At 38.6% G+C, this 16,928-nt stretch overlaps 1 long non-coding RNA gene and 1 pseudogene across 1 annotated transcript; both read right to left on the bottom strand.

The window, feature by feature from the left end:
* Positions 1–312: 312 nt before the first annotated feature.
* On the bottom strand, positions 313–16,504 carry LOC116555594. The gene is made up of 3 exons (XR_004270594.1): positions 16,493–16,504; positions 4,927–4,932; positions 313–445 (listed from the first exon to the last, which is right to left on the bottom strand). It is a non-coding gene; the product is annotated as an uncharacterized LOC116555594 (long non-coding RNA).
* On the bottom strand, positions 12,843–12,997 carry LOC116555867 (annotated as a pseudogene).
* Positions 16,505–16,928: the final 424 nt, after the last annotated feature.

Raw genomic sequence — 16,928 nt, 5'->3', positions numbered from 1 at the left:
AATGGAAATCATAACAAACCATCTCTCAGACCACAGTGCAATCAAATTAGAACTCAGGATTAAGAAACTAACTCAGAACCACATAACTTCATGGAAACTGAACAACTGGCTCTTGAATGTCAACTGGATAAACAATGAAATGAAGGCAGAAATAAAGATTTCTTTGAAACTAATGAGAACGAAGACACAATGTACCAGAATTTCTGGAACACATTCAAAGCAGTGTCTAGAGGAAAATTTATAGCAATAAATGCCCACATGAGAAGGAAGGAAAGATCTAAAATCAACACCCTATCATTGAAAGAGCTAGAGGAGCAATATCAAAACAACTCAAAAGCTAGCAGAAGACAAGAAATAACTAAGATCAGAGCAGAAATGAAGGAGATAGAGACATAAAAATCCCTTCAAAAAATCAATAACTCCAGGAGCTGGTCTTTTGAAAAGACTGCTAGCCAGATTAATAAAAAAGAAAAGAGAGAAGAATCAAATAGATGCAATAAAAAATGATAAAGGGGATATCACCATCAATTCCACAGAAACACAAACTACCATCAGAGATTACTACAAATGACTCTGCACGTAAACCAGTAAACCTGAAATAAATGGATAAATTCCTGGACACTTGTACCCTCCCAAGCCTAAACCAGGAAGAAGTTGAAACCCTGAATAGACCAATAATAAGGTCTGAACTTGAAGCCACAATTAATAGCCTACCAAAAAAAAAAAAAAGCCCAGGTCCACATGGGTTCACAGACAAATTCTACCAGATGTACAAAGAGGAGCTGGTATCACTCCTTCTGAAACTATTCCAAGTAAAACAAAAAGATGGAATCCTTCCCAAATCATTTTATGAGACCAACATCATCCTGATACCAAAATCCAGCAGAGACTCAACAACAAAAAAGGAGAACTTCAGGCCAGTATCTATGATGAACATAGATGCAAAAATCTGCAATAAAATGCTGGCAAACTGATTGCAACAGCACATCAAAAAGCTTATCCATCACGATCAAGTAGGCTTCGTCCCAGGGATGCAAGTCAGGTTTAACATACCCAAGTCTATAAATGTAATCCAACACATAAACAGACCCAAAGACAAAAACCACATGATTATCTCAATAGATGCAGAAAAAGCCTTCCACAAAAGTCAACAGTCTTTATGCTAAAAACTCTGAATAAACTAGGTATCAATGGAACGTATCTCAAAATAATAAAAGTTATTTATAACAAACCCACAGCCAATATCATACTGAATGGGCAAAAACTGGAAACATTCCCTTTGAAATCTAGCACTAGACAAAGATGCCCTCTATCACCACTCCTATTCAGTATTATTGGTCTATTCAGTATAGTATTGGAAGTTCTAGCCAGAGCAATCAGGCAAGAAAAAGAAATAAAGGGCATTCAATTAGGAAAAGAGGAAGTCAAATTGTCTCTATTTGCAGACGACATGATTGTATATTTAGAAGACCCCATCCTCTCAGTCCAAAATCTCCTTAAACTGATAAGCAACTTCGACAAAGTCTCAGGATATGAAATCAATGTGTAGAAATTACAAGTATTCCTATACACCAATAACTGACTAAAAAAGAGCCAAATCAAGAGTGAACTCCCACTCACAATTTCTACAAACAGAATAAAATACCTAGGAATACAAATAACAAAAGTTATAAAGGACTTCTTCAAATATAACTAAAACCACCGCTCAAGGAAATAAGAGAGGACACAAACAGATGGAAAAACATTCCATGCTCATGGTTAGGAAGAATCAATATCATGAAAATGGCCATACTGCCCAAAGTAATTTATAAATTCAATGTTATCTCCATCAAGCTACCAATGACCCTCTTCACAGAACTGGAAAAAAACTACCTTACACTTCATATGGAACAAAAAGAGAGTCCACATAGCCAAGACAATCCTAAGCAAAAAGAGCAAAGCTAGAGGCATCATACTACATGACTTCAAACTATACTACAAGGCTACAGTAATCAGAACAGCATGGTACTGGTACCAAACAGAGATACAGACCAATGGAACAGAACAGAAGCCTTGAAAGCAATGCCACACATCTACAACCATCTGATCTTTGACAAATCTGACAAAAACAAGCAATGGGTAAAGGACTCCCTATTTAATAAATGGTGTTGGTATAACAGGCTAGCCATGTACAGAAAACAGAAACTGGACTCCTTCTTTTCACCTTATGCTAAAATTAACTCCAGGTGGATTAAAGACGTAATCATAAGACCTAACACCATAAAAACCCTAGAAGAAAACCTAGGCAAAACCATTCAGGACATAGGCATAGGCAAGGACTTCATGACTAAAACACCAAAAGCACTGGAAACAAAAGCCAAAATAGACAAATGGGATCTAATTAAACTCCAGAGCTTTTGTACAGCAAAAGAAACAATCATTAGAGTGAACAGGCAACCAACAGAATGGAATAAAATTTTTGCAATCTACACATATGACAAAAGACTAATATCCAGAATCTACAAAGAACTAAAACAAACAAATCCATTCAAAAGTAGGAGAAGGATATGAACAGACACTTTTCAAAAGAAGACATATATGAGGCCAAGAAACATGAAAAAATGCTCATCATCACTGGTCATTACAGAAATGCAAATCAAAACCACACTGAGATACTATCTCATGCCAGTTATAATGGCAATCATTAAAAAATTTGGAGACAACAGATTCTGGAAAGGATGTGGAGAAATAGGAACACTTTTATGCTGTTGGTGGGAGTGTAAATTAGTTCAACCATTATGGAAGACAGTGTGGGGATTCCTCAAGGACCTAGAAATAGAAATTCCATTTGACCCCGCAATCCCACTACTGGGTATATATCCAAAGGATTATAAATTGTTCTATTATAAAAACACATGCACACGTATGTTCACTGTCGCACTGTTTACAATAGCAAAGACCTGGAACCAACCCAGATGCCCATCGATGATAGACTGGACAAGGAAAATGTGGCACATATACACCATAGAATACTATGCAGCCATAAAAAACAATGAGTTCGTGTACTTTGTAGGGACATGGATGAATCTGGAAACCATCATTCTCAGCAAACTGACACAAGAGCAGAAAATCAAACACCACATGTTCTCACTCATAGGTGTGTGTTGAACAATGAGAACACATGGACACAGGCAGGGGAGCATCACACACTGGGGTCTGTTGAGGGGGTCTAGGGGAGGGACAGCAGGGGTTGGGGAGGGATAACATGGGGAGAAATGCCAAATATAGGTGACAGGATAAGCAAACCACATCGTCATGTATGTACCTATGCAACAATCCATACATGATCTGCACATGTACCCCAGAACCTAAAGTACAATTAAAAAAGAAAAAAAGTCAAAAACACACACATACACAAATAGGATCCTGATAAAGATCTAACCTAACTTTGATCTGTAATGATGTAGGCACTACTTTTAAATAGTCCCTCCTCCTTTTCTCTTGCTTTGTTCCTTAATTCCAGATAGCCTCCTCCCACACACAGCTGCTGCTATAGTTGCTGCTAGAGCCCCCCTGAACCTCTACAATGCTTATCCAGCTTCTAGAGCCTTTGCCCAATTTGCAATGAGAGACATTCAGCCTCAATCCTCCCATTTGATTCCTTTAGAGGAGAGAGGATGGAAGAGGGATGGGGTGGGTTTGAATTTTAAGATATTGGGACTCTGGATTCAGAAATAACTCCAGGGAAGTTAAAAGTTAACACTTAATATTGGTTCAACTATTTCAACTACCTTACAGATACTAAGGATAAAAAAATGTTTTTTTTAATGCTTTCTAGTTGATCCTAAGATTTCATTTTGATTAGCATGGTAATACAAACACACACACATTAACTAAAAACTTCAGAGTTCCATTGCTATATAGGATGATGACTGCCATGAAAAGAATATTGCTCCCACTCTGACAACCACAAAAGAGTCAGACAATCTACAAAACTATTCTTGAGCCCATCAAAGGACTGAAGTCATAACGCAGCCAAGTAAGCTGAATTCCAAAGAGGGAGAAGCTTTCCAAAGAGAGACTGGACACACAGCTAGCTAGCTTTTTGCAGAGCAAGGGAGACAGAGGTAGTCACCATTCAAGTAGGTAAGAAAAAAAATCAGTCAAAATTTTAATGAATTCTTAAAGGGCAAGAGTGCGCTGGTGTGTGTAAATTTGGAACATGCTCAAGCTAGGAGCCCCAGACATAGGGGAAGTTTCACTCACAATCTCAGTTTCAATCTCAGTTTCACAAGCCTCCCCTGGGTATGCATACTGAGGACAAAGACAGGGACCAGAGCAGGAAATCTGAGAGAGCCATCCTTCAGGGACACGTATGCTGCTGATGCATACTTCATACAGGCACTGATGAAGACCCTTTCAAGCAGACACCCTTGTCTCTGGAGTTGTGCAGGAAATCTTGGGCCCAGGACTCTGCAATAATGCCAGACACAGGTCAGCTACTGCTAGGAGAGAGACAAAAATTTCTCTCCCACCTAAGACCAATCACAGATACAAGGCAGAATCCAGCTGACATAGAGAGGAGATGCAGGAGTGCTGAGAAAACCTCAGTTCCAAGGCCCAGGCAGACTAGGCCTGCCTAAGACTGAGGCTGGACCATTACAAGAGGGAGTCCCCTCTGCCCCCACCCAAGCCCAATACCAATTAAGAAGCAACAGCAGTTTAACACTGGGAAGGGCAAGAATGTGAAGAGAGACGGGCTGTGTTTCAGGCAAGCATGGTAGACTGGGAACACTGAAAAAGTCATCCAGTCCTCCAGATCCCACTCTAAGTTCAAAGGAATGGCGGCCATCACTGAGGGATTTGAAGCCTGTGATGAACTGAAGGTAACCATAGCAACAAAAAAAATGCAAACCCAACTCAACCCTTGAGTACATGGATTCAAACTCCACACTGTTTACATGAAAGCAGCAAGCCCATGCCAGGCAAAAATACTAGTCAACTCAGTCTCTTCAGTTCTTCTCCACACAATGTCCAGCATTCAACAGAAAAGTACAGGACACATAAAAAAGCAAGACAAAACATGCTATTGTACAATGATCGACCAAAAGGAACAAGGACAGAGATGACTTTGATGCTGAAACTACTGAACAGAGACTTTAAAATAGCCATGATTACTATGTTAAATGACCTAGTGAAAAAGACAACATGTATGAATAGATAGGAAATTTAAGCAGAGAGATAGAAACTATAAAAGAGTCCAGTGGAAATATTAGAAATGAAAACATTACTAGAAATGAAAAATTCATTTGATAGGCTCATTAGCAGACAGGACACAGTGAATGTAAAGATAGATTGACAGAAAGTTTCAAACTAAAACATATAAAGAAAAAATAATAAATTTTTTTTAAAAAGTAGAGTTATGGGGCAAATCAAATGGCCTAACATATGTGTAACTGAAGTTCAAAACGGAGAGAGAACAACAGAAGTATTTAAAGAGATAATGGACAAGAATTTTCCAAAGTTAATAAAAAACAACAAGCCACAGATCCAAGAATCCCAGAGAATCATAAGCAAGATTTTTTCAAAAGGAAAACAAAAATTAAAAACACCAATATATTGTATAGTCAAACTGCTGAAAAAAAGATATTTAAGACAAGCAGAGAAAAAAAGAGACATTGTATTTAGAGGAAGAAAGTCAGAATTTAAAGTAACATCACTTATTTCATTTAAAATCATAAAATTGTAACCCTCATATTGGGCAACTTAAATTTTATGTTTGATGTTTCCTCATAATTTTGTCTCCCTTATTTGAGTGTAGACATTAAGGAAAGAGACCTAGTCTTAATATTATATTAATGTTACCTTTATCCTCCTCTACATTACTTGACAAAGGATGGGTATTCAGTAAGCCCTTCTGACTTGGAAGCGGATTTACTTTTTACCTGATTTTTTTTTGCACGGGATCAGTAAATTTTTTCTTATGGGACATACAAAGTCTTAAGATATAGAAGTATTTGGCTGGGCGCATTGGCTTACGCCTGCAATCCCAACAGTTTGGGAAGCCAAGGCAGGCAGATCACCTGAGATCAGGGGTTTGAGGCCAGACTGACCAACATGGTGAAACTCCAACTCTACTAAAACATATATATATATAGTAGCTGGACACGGTGGTGGGTGCCTATAATCCCAGGTACTTGGGAGGCTGAGGTGGGAGAATCACTTGAACCCAGGAGTCAGAGGTTGTAGTGAGCCAAGATCACACCACTGCACTCTAGTCTGAGCGACAAAGCAAGACATCTCAAAAAATTTTAAAAAAAAAAGTATTTTTAGATTAACTTTATGAAACTTTTAGAGCTTACATTCTCTATTTTTCAGATAAAAGATAAACCTTTGTGAAACTGGCTCTACATTTAGCAAGATGAGATTATGGAGTCTCCCTGCTTTGATACTTCCTTTCCCCAGTATTTACATATTGAATTTTAGATAATATTATTACCCACACAGTGGGTGACACTCCGAAGACCACAGCCAAGGAGGATTTAACAAGGGGATTTTATTACCTGCAACAAGTAAGGAGGACGGCTGGGGTAGTTTCCCAAAGCAGTACCTCCCAAACAATGGTGAAAACAGGCTGGTTAGCTGAGCCATTGTATGCAGAGGTGGCGTAAAGACAGAGCAGGTGAAGTGGCTGATCATGCTTCTCCATATGTCACCTGCATAGGAAATTGAAGGTAAGCTTCTCCCTGCATGGAGTTTTTAGTATGGTAATGAGGAAAGTTCACCAAGGCTCATCTCCAACTCAAGCATCTCTGGACTCAAACAGTTTTTGTTATCTAGGGCTGAGCTTTACTCTGGAACTTTTTGAAACAACTCAAGCTGCAACCGTTACAAGTGGGTGCTTTTTCAGGGTACCTACCCAGAAACTTGGGGACCTTGGGTTACAATAGAATATTCATCTACCTATTATTGTGTTATCTACAATTTTCTATGTGTAACTTGTCTTTTCTTCCACAAACAGATTGTCCATCCTTCAAAGTAAGGTCTGTAATGTCTGTATTTTATATCTCATATACAACAGATGCATAATAAAATATTTGGTTACTAATATCAAAATGATAAAAATATCTAGGAAAGTCCAGCTCTGACCTGCTATGCTTAGGTCCCAGGCCCAAGCAGAGGGAGCCTATAGTAAAAGATGTTGTTGAGATTCACTCAGGGTGGCTGGCAAAATACTAGGGAAATATTAGGGAAAGTTATAGATTAGTCTCAAACCTTTTGGAAGGCTGAAAGGTTTTAATGGGACAGCCTGAAGGCAGCCAGTCCATCACGCTAGGGAAAAGATAGGGATGATAAAGGCTGTCCCAGTTTAATCTGTTTACCCCACATCCCTTTGTCTCTACTCTGGTCACTCATGTGAACTTTGTGCTGGATGGCCCTCTCAGGGGGAGGTCAAAGGGGAATTACCCATTAATGGTGTTTACTCTGGACCCCGGAACCTACAGCTTTTATCATTCGTAAAACCACTCTTTTAACCATGTTAATTATCCACAAGCATGTTGACTTAGAAACTCTGTTATCAAATTCATACTGAACAAATGTGACAATGGAGAGGGAGTCTTGGTCGACTGCCTGCATATCGCCCTCCGAAAGCAGCTAACGACCATCCCTAGCCCACTTGAATCACTGAAATAGGTGTGGGAGTGCATTTATTCATCCGTCTTTGAGTCAAGGTCTATAGGATAGACCTCTGCAGGTGGTAATCAATGTCTCAACATGTGGAGTCCATTGCTAAACTTGATGTTGACCTTCATCCATACTCTCAGCTGCTTGTTCCCCACTATGCTCAGCTTCACCTTTCAGGCCTCACACACCTGTAGGTGGGTCCAGGTCTGAGGTTCCCTAACATATTTACCTCTCTGGTTCCACAACTATCATTTATCCCCTTCTCATACCCAGTTCTAATTCCAGCCCAGAGAGTCAGCAGGCTCTTGACAAGAAAAAATCTTCAAAGGTATGAAAACAAACCAATCTCTATATAATGCACAGTAAAAAGGTGATATGATTGGATATGCAAACCATTCTTCTACTAGGATTATATTTAAGGGAAATGAAGTACATTTCACACAACAAATACCTATGAAATCAAAGAACATAATCCCAAAATTATTAGTTTAGCAGGATGTTTAAATAAATGGAATGTTTAGCTTGCCAACTTCCCATACAAGTAGAATAATTATTCCACAAAAACGTCACACTCTAAAGCCTAGGATTTGCTAGTCTGCTCTTGAAAATACATTTGCACCTAAGAAAATTCCAAGTATTGGAGCTTCAAAGATGAGAAACACTGAAGTGTCCAAACAATTGCTTTGACCCACCCATGGTATACAGTCTATTCTTGGTAGTTACGTTCTACTGAACATAACTGAAACACTGAGTTAGGGAACACTGAATTAGGGAACCATGGATCCTAGGAGAAATACATATTTGGGTTCCTGCAAACCTCGATCACAACATTTCTATCAATCAAGACATAACCTTGTTTTATGCATTTGTTTAAAGACACCTTATTTAATATATTGTTGATTCATTAACATTGAACTCACAACTAAAGCACTTTAACTCTGACCTGAACGAAGCTTATCTAACACACATATTTTCTCTGTAAAGCACTTTACAGCCTTCTGCTTAGGAATAATGGACAAAACTTCAACACCAAGCTTCGGAAGAGGGAGGCATTTTAAATAGCAAAATCACTAACAAATAACACAAAAATGTGGAAAATATGGCACTAAGCAAACTACAAATTTAAAAACACTTATATACAAGAGCTGAAACAAGAAGACAGAGCATTACCCTATTCAACATCATCTGGGAACACGCATGTCAGGTAACTCAAATTCTTCATCACTCTACGCTTGTTCACAAACGAGACTGCAAAGGCACCATGAGTACTGATTTGAGAGTTCTCAGGGATGCAGTTTCTAGTGGGATGGGAGGAAAAACATTCTAATCGAACTTTCGAAAAATGAAATGGGCAGACCAAGAAGAGGACTCTCCAATCTTTGACACGGTTGTATGTAATTCATATCTGTCACTCCCAAACTGGGTACACATCAGACAACCCGGGTGGGAGACTAGATAAAAATACTCCAGTGTTTCTAACTTAGTAGGTCTGGATGGGGCTCAGAATCTGTATTTTTATCAACAAATTTTTCATCACTCTGCGCATGTCCGCAAATGACTGCAAAGGCACCATGAGTATTGATTTAGGGGATCTCAGGGATGCAGATTCTTGTTGGATGGGGGGGAAATAAACATTCTAACAGAACTTTCCAAAAATGCAATGGGATGCAGATTCCAGTTGGATGGGGGGAAAAACAACATTCTAACAGAACTTTCCAAAAATGCAATGGGCCAACCCAGGAGAGGACTTTCCAATCTTTGATGTGGTTGCAAAAAGGAAATGTTTGCAAATAGGCAATTTCACAAATACAGAATTCATAATAATAAGCATAGACTCTCTCTCCATCTCAAATGTCCTCCTCAGTAGCTCAATTTGATTCATGCCTTGCACATCCTCTCACCTCTCTCAACTTTCCAGCATTGATCTTGTTACTTACTCATCAATACACACCCAACCCCCTTGGCTCCAATGCACATTTTGATCCTTCCTAATCACAGAAATGCTATGTTCAAGTTTGTACATTTCATTGTACATAAACCTCATCTCAATACAAATGTGACAAAACAAGTATAGTACAATGTTAGTAAGAGAATCTAGGTGGTAGGTATGTAGGTGTTCACCGTAAAAATTTTTAAACTTTTTGTGTGTTTGAAAACGTTCCTATTAAAATGTTTGGGAAGACAGGGTAGGAATCACACGTTCCAAAAACATTCTAAGAATACGCTTAATGAAATGAAATTGAATATTTCCCCAGTCTTCTGCCCAACACCTCCCTTCCCTTCATAATGTTCTTATCAGGTGGTCATATGGACCAGTGATTTCCAAATACTGGTTCATAGACCAGCTGCCTCAGAATAACCCAGAACCCAGATGCTGATAAAAATACAGACTCTGAGCCACAACCAGACCTGCTAAGTCAAAACCACTGGATTTTTTTTTCTTTTTTTTTTAAAGAAGGAGTTTTGCTCTTTGTTCTCCAGGCTGCAGTACAGTGGCACAATCTTGGCTCACTGCAACCTCCGCCTCCCGGGCTCAAGCAATTCTCCTGTCTCAGCCTCCCAAGTAGCTGGGATTACAGGCACCCATCACCATGCCCAGCTAATTTTTGTATTTTTAGTAGAGACAGGGTTTCACCATGTTGGCCAGGCTGGTCTCTAACTCCTGACCTCTGGTGATCCGCTCACCTCGGCCTCTCAAAGTGCTGGGATTACAGGCATGAGCCACCACACCTGGCCCACTGGAGTATTTTTAGCAAGCCTCCCACCCAGATTTTCTGATGTGTACCTGATTTGAGAGTGACAGGTCTGAATTACATACAACCACGCCAAAGATTAGAAAGTCCTCTCCTGGGTCTGCCCATTTCATTTTTAGAAAGCTCTACTAGAATGCTGTTTTTCCTTCCATCCAACTGGAATCTGCATCCCTGAAATCTTCCACTCATCTATTCTTCTTATTTTGGGGGCCATAGGCTGAATCCCTCTTCCTCTTTATAATAATTATACCTGTCATTATTATTATTTTCTTATACAGATGGGATCTCACTACATTCCCCAGGCTGGTCTCAAATTCCTGTACTCAAAAAGTCCTCTGGCCTCGGCCTCCCAAAGTCCTGGGATTACAGACATCAACCCTTGCATCCAGGCCATAGCTGTCATGATCAGTGCTGATTACATCATATGACAGGGTATACTCTGTGCATCTTCTCACGGTAGTTTCGTAGATGTCATGCCCCACCCCATCTTCCTACCTTTCCCAATACCAAGCAGTCAGGGCACCTTCACCTTCTGTGAAGTCATGACATGACCTTCTAGTGCCTTCACCAGCCTCTTCCGAAAACAGTCAAAAAGTAAACCTCAGACATACTACTCTGCATGAATGAATTTATCTAATCCTCTTTTCTTTTTTCTTTGTTTTTTTATTTGTTTGTTTGTTTGTTTTTTGAGACAAGAGTCTTACTCTGTTGCCCAGGCTGGAATACAGTGGTGTGATGATCATGGCTGGCCAACTTTTCTATTTTTAGTAGAGCTGGGTTTCACTATGTTGGCCAGCTGGTCTCGAACTCCTGACCTCAGATAATCTACCCACCTCAGCCTCCCAAAGTGATGGAACTACAGGCATGAGCCACTGCACCCAGCCTTTAAAAAACAAAAAACAGAGTCTCACTCTGTCACCCAGGCTGAACTGCAGTGGCACAACCTCAATTCACTGCAGCCTTGACCTCCGAAGCTCAAGCAATCCTCTCACCTCAGCCTGCCAAGCAGCTGGAACTACAGGCACATGGCAACGTGCCTGGCTATTTTCACATTCTTTGTAGAAACAAGGCTTCACCATGTTTCCCAGGCTGGTCTTGAACATCTGGCCTCAAGTGATTCTCCCATCTCAGTCTTCCAAAGTGCTGGGATTACAGGCATAAGCCACCACATCTGGACTGATTCCCTTCTGAAAGTAGATCTTGACAGAATTAGACACTAAACAATATAAAACGGAGGGCCTGAAACCAGCTAGAAAATAACCATTGCCTACTTCACAGTCCTGCATAACACTGGCCCCATTTAAAGGGATCTTTTATTCAACTGAATAAAAGATTTCAAGTGATCTAGAAACCAGTTTCTATTATTTACAATTTAGACATGTTTGTCTGAAATTTAGAATGAATCCTTTCAGCTGTCATATTCCATGAGCTAAAAAAATATTTGTATAATATCTTAGTGTAAAATAATGTCACCTTGAGGTCTGTTTAATTTTGCTTTTCTGAATAATATGTTCAAACATTCCTGCTAAATGCAGAACTTTAAACAAGCTGGACTGAAAGATATTTTAACAAGATTTAGGGGATGAAATAACCAACTTACCTGTTTTTTTTCAGTAAAATTTAGATTTCTCAAATTTATAATTTTTAAATGAAGTATCATTGCACTCAGCTATGAATCAGACAGACACTAACCGGTTGCCTCTAGTCTAACCTTTACAAATGTTGGTATTCTGCGGTATGACACATTTTTTTATGAATGTGATATCTGTGTTAATGTATTCATAATGTTTTGTTAATATAGCCATAATGCTTCTGGGATTATAGGCATGAGCGACCATACCCAGCCCCACTGCTAATTTTTAAATTGGTGTTTTCTAAATTTCCAGCATATTTAGCCACTGTTAGATTTACCATGAAATTGCCATTTTTCTTGGCCAAAATGATTCAATCTCATACTTACTTAATTTGGATTTTAAACGATAAAGCAGAAGTGCTGTCAGTTAGCAATTTTATTTCTTCTGGCACCCATGGGAATAATTTTCAAATGCTTTCCTCTCTACTGTGAACTCAAGTATAATTTTCTACTTGTATAGTCTTTTTCATAATTTTGAAAACTTTAGGCCAGATAAGATGGCTCATGCCTGTAATCCCAACACTTTGGGAGGCTGAGAGGAGAACTACTTGAGCCCAGAAGTTCAAGACCAGCTTTGGCAACATGGTAAGACTCATTCTCTGCAAAAGAAAAAAAATTAATAGCTGAACATAGTGGCATGCACTTATAGTCCCAGCTTAGGAGGCTGAAGCAACATCAGTTGAGCCCAGGAAGTTGAGGCTACAGTCAGCTGGGTTTGTGCCACGGCACTCCAGCCTGCCACTAAACAAATAAGATATCTATATCTATCTCTAAGACTATCTTTTCAATTTTTTGACTCAGCTATTCTGGAATAGCCAGCACCCATCCCAACTTTCAAAAACCACGTTTACATGCAAAGTCAAGGATGACATTGAAAGGCAGGATAGAAATAAAGATATTTTGTATTCTTCTACACTTGATCTTAGCCAAAAGGCCGAGAAGCGATGTATTCTTCTAAATATTCTTTAAATTCTACTTCAAGTGACATTTATAATTTCTATATAAAAAGTACTTAAAATTATGTCGTGATATTGCATAGAGCCCTAAGGAATCCAGAAAATATCAGTGCCTGTAAAGATAAGAACTTGACAATACAGAAAGAATATTAAAGAATACTGGCTGGGTGCAGTGGCTCACACCTGAAATCCCAGCACTTTGGGAGGCCAAGGTGGGTGGATCACGAAGTCAGGAGATCGAGACCACCCTGGCCAACAGGGTGAAACTCTGTCTCTATTAAAAATACAAAAAAATTAGCTGGGTGTAGTGGCACAGGCCTGTAATCCCAGCTAATCGGGAGGCTGAGGCAAGAGAATTGTGTGAACACGGAGGCAAAGGTTGCAGTGAGCCGAGATCATGCCACTGAACTCCAGCCCAGCAAAAGAGCAAGACTCCATGTCAAAAAAAAAAAAGAGTAATTAAAATCCTTCCAAAAAGATGTTTACTTTTTGAATAGCATCCAAATATCACAAAGAAGATGTGGACAGAAAAGAGTTATGTTTCTCTATCTATTTAAAAAAATAAGAAATAGTGCTTAACATACAAATGATAAATGCTTATGATGATGTCCATCCTAAATCCCTAATGATCAAGTCCTGACTTGATCAGTACTATGCAGTTTAAAAAAAAAATCACAGTACCCCATAAATATGTACAAATATGATATATCAATAAAACAAAATTTTTAAAGAAATACCTTATCTAGAATAATCTAATATGAAATATTTTTCAACCAAGGCCCATGACTTATATTTTCCAATTTGGATTAAATGTATATTTTGAATCTCCTGTCAGCTAATTCCTGCCAAAAACTTACCAATATAAAATACTTTTCCCCTTTTGTGTTCCCTGCTACTGACATTCACTCAGCCCTCACACTGCCATATTTCAGTAATTAGTTTTGATATGTACATACCTGTCACCTACCATGTAAATATTCCTTAAGAAAAGAGAGTATGTCTTGAATGTCTTTGTTTCTCCCGCAGAGTCTTGTATATTGGAAACATTCTTGTACACCAGACCTCTCTTTTTTGTTTAAATCAACTGTTTTTTCCCCTTGACTGATTTAATTACCCAAATCTGCATCTTCCCTCATCCATCTCTACTGCTATTTCTAGAAAGGCAATGGCCCGACAATATACAGTGGTCTAGGCACAGACACACAATAGTTTTTTTTCAAATCTATAACTCAGGTGCTAAACAGATTTATGCACTTGAAGCAGCTGTGCTACATGTACTGTTCCCAGAATGTAAATAAGTACTACGTTAAAAATTAATTAGGCATTCGCTCAAATACCTAATGGTCAATTCAGACATTTCAGCCTTCAGTTTTAATAATACAAAAATATTTAATAATGTTAATCTTTCAGAACAGTGTCAATGGGATCACGGATGAATTAACTCACTTCACTAAAGAAATTTACTCTCTATGGAAAAATGTAAGCCTAGCAGATTCAAATAGTTTATACAAGATCTAAAGGAATCTCTCTTGGAGATGTCTTTCAAATGAGCATACAAAATATTTTCTGCCTTAATTCCTGTATATTACTTTTGAGTAGATTGAGAACAGACTTCTAAGGCTCAAATATAAGGTAATTGTTCAGATACTATTTTTAAGTCACAGGGATCATCTTACTGATTGAAATAGTCTAGTTATTATCTAGATTTGGAAGCAAGGGCATAGAGTTGAATTCCTGGTTCTGTGACTACCTTAGGCTAGGTGGACTTGGATTAAGGCATTTAATCTCTCCTCGTGTGTTTTCTCATATTTAGAGTAAAGAAACTTCTGCTACCTGTTTATCTACTCAAAAGAGATATTTTGAAATCAAATTAGAGCAGAGTTCCCCAAACTTGGCACTGTTGGTATTTGGGACCAGGTAATTCTTTGTTGTGATTCTGTGCCCTGTACAATGCTTAGTAGCAGGTCCAGCCTCTGACCACAATGCCAGCAGCATGCATGCACACACATGCGCGTGCACACACACACACACACACACACACACACACATATACATGCACTGCCTTCCCAGTTCAGTTGTAACAGCCAAAAGTGTCTACAGATGCTGCCAAATGCTGGGGTGGTGAGTGGGGAGGAATAACACACACACCCATTCTTCTGCCCCATTGAGAATGACTGAATTAAATGATTTATATGGAAACCTTCATTAATACATTGAATATATACTGATCATATACTATATTCCAGACCCTGGCCATCTCAAATCAGATGTGATTCATGCCCTCTAACAGAGCATATGAATAAGTCAGTGTTTGCAGTGATAGGGGTTTGGGGGCCCTTCGGGTCAGGAAGGGTAAGGGAAGTGTAACATTAAGATATCAAAGAGTAGAATCCACAGGAATTGGTAATTAAATGGATGCAGGGGAATGAGTAAAGGGAGGAGAGAAAAACAATTCTTATAACATCAACAATCATTCATTATTATTTATTACCTAAGTCATAAGAATTTTTCCACAAAAACAGGGACATTTCCCAAAAGAAAACTCATACCATATAAATGTTCATAAAAATAAATATTGACTTCACTATGATTCCTTTCATTTTAAGCAGTGGGGAGACACACGTAGACAAATGACTCCATTCTTCCATTCCATTTACACTTCTATCTCTGAATTCTCAAGACCAACAGAGGTTAGTCAGTCTCCATGCCACAGTTCGACTATCAAGCTCCACAAAGATGGTAAGAAGCGGGTGATGGACGACATGCATCACTGATGGTTTTTTTATTGCATTCACTGAAGAACACATTCTTTTAACATTGTCTAAGAGTTCTGTTAGATATCAACTTTGAAAACCCAAGTCAAATGCATTTGTGCCATCACCAAAAGAAAATGAAACCTAAACCAGGGTAAAAAAACAGCCTTTCCTCCATGACCCTGGAGATGTATAGCTTTTCAGAAAATTATTTGCATGTGATAGCCTCAACAGAGGTGACTCTATTACCTTCAGTCGCTGGGGTACAAAAAGGCAACAGCTATCCCATTATCTCATGAAATTTTCTAGTTCGTGTGAAACCAGTAAAGTGTAATTTCAAAACACAGAACATCGCATTCATTAGAGGAGAGCTAGTTAAAGGCTGCTAATGGGGCCCTATGGCTCCTGGTCCTGCCGAGGTATTTGGAGGACGTCCATGTGCCTAACCACATCAATTTCAGATGAAATTCTCATTGTAAATGTATGTTACCCAACACCCCAAAATATATGAAGGCTTTCCTGGTTTTTAGAGCTTATAAGCCCCCTGACAATGGAATTCTATGTGGAAATATCAAAATTCAAGTAACAGAGACAATTTTTGAGAGAATCAAAAAATAGAAACCATTATTGCAGTATAAAAACATTTTAGTTACTTAAAAATCCACATTCCTAAGAAAAGCAGCCTTATTAACTGACGTGCTCAATAGGCAATTTTCCCCATTTAATTTTTACAAATAGATCACTCTGAAATGTATTTCCCCTAACAAAGACTGCACATTAACAACAAATGATACATCTTCAAATTTTAATTAATGTCAAGAGCTTTATTTTGCTTCCAAGCAACTTATAAGAGACGTGTTATTAATATAATTTAATTTAAGGGGATAGGCATTTGTTTTCTATTTTTAAAAAGGCGGTTTGAAATTCTGGCCCTGTCAACATCATTTAAACATTCCTGTTCCATGCTTCAATATAATAAATTGAATCAGCATTTTAATTGTGCCCATGCTTTGTGGTTCCTGGCAGTACAAAAAGATTCTCTGTGAGTGAACAACTCCCCCCAAGAAAACCCCACTGAGTGATTAATTACTAGTCTGGAAGATATAAATATGTCTCTCAATAAAGACAGTATGGACTGCTGGAAGCTCTGGCCTTATACATCTCCGTG

The sequence above is a fragment of the Sapajus apella genome, unplaced genomic scaffold (genome assembly GCF_009761245.1).
Source record: "Sapajus apella isolate SASKATOON/1434 unplaced genomic scaffold, GSC_monkey_1.0 scaffold15, whole genome shotgun sequence".
In the NCBI taxonomy this organism is placed as follows: Eukaryota; Metazoa; Chordata; class Mammalia; order Primates; family Cebidae; genus Sapajus; species Sapajus apella.
Note: the sequence above shows the minus strand (reverse complement) of the source record. Positions and strands in the feature narration are given on the sequence as shown.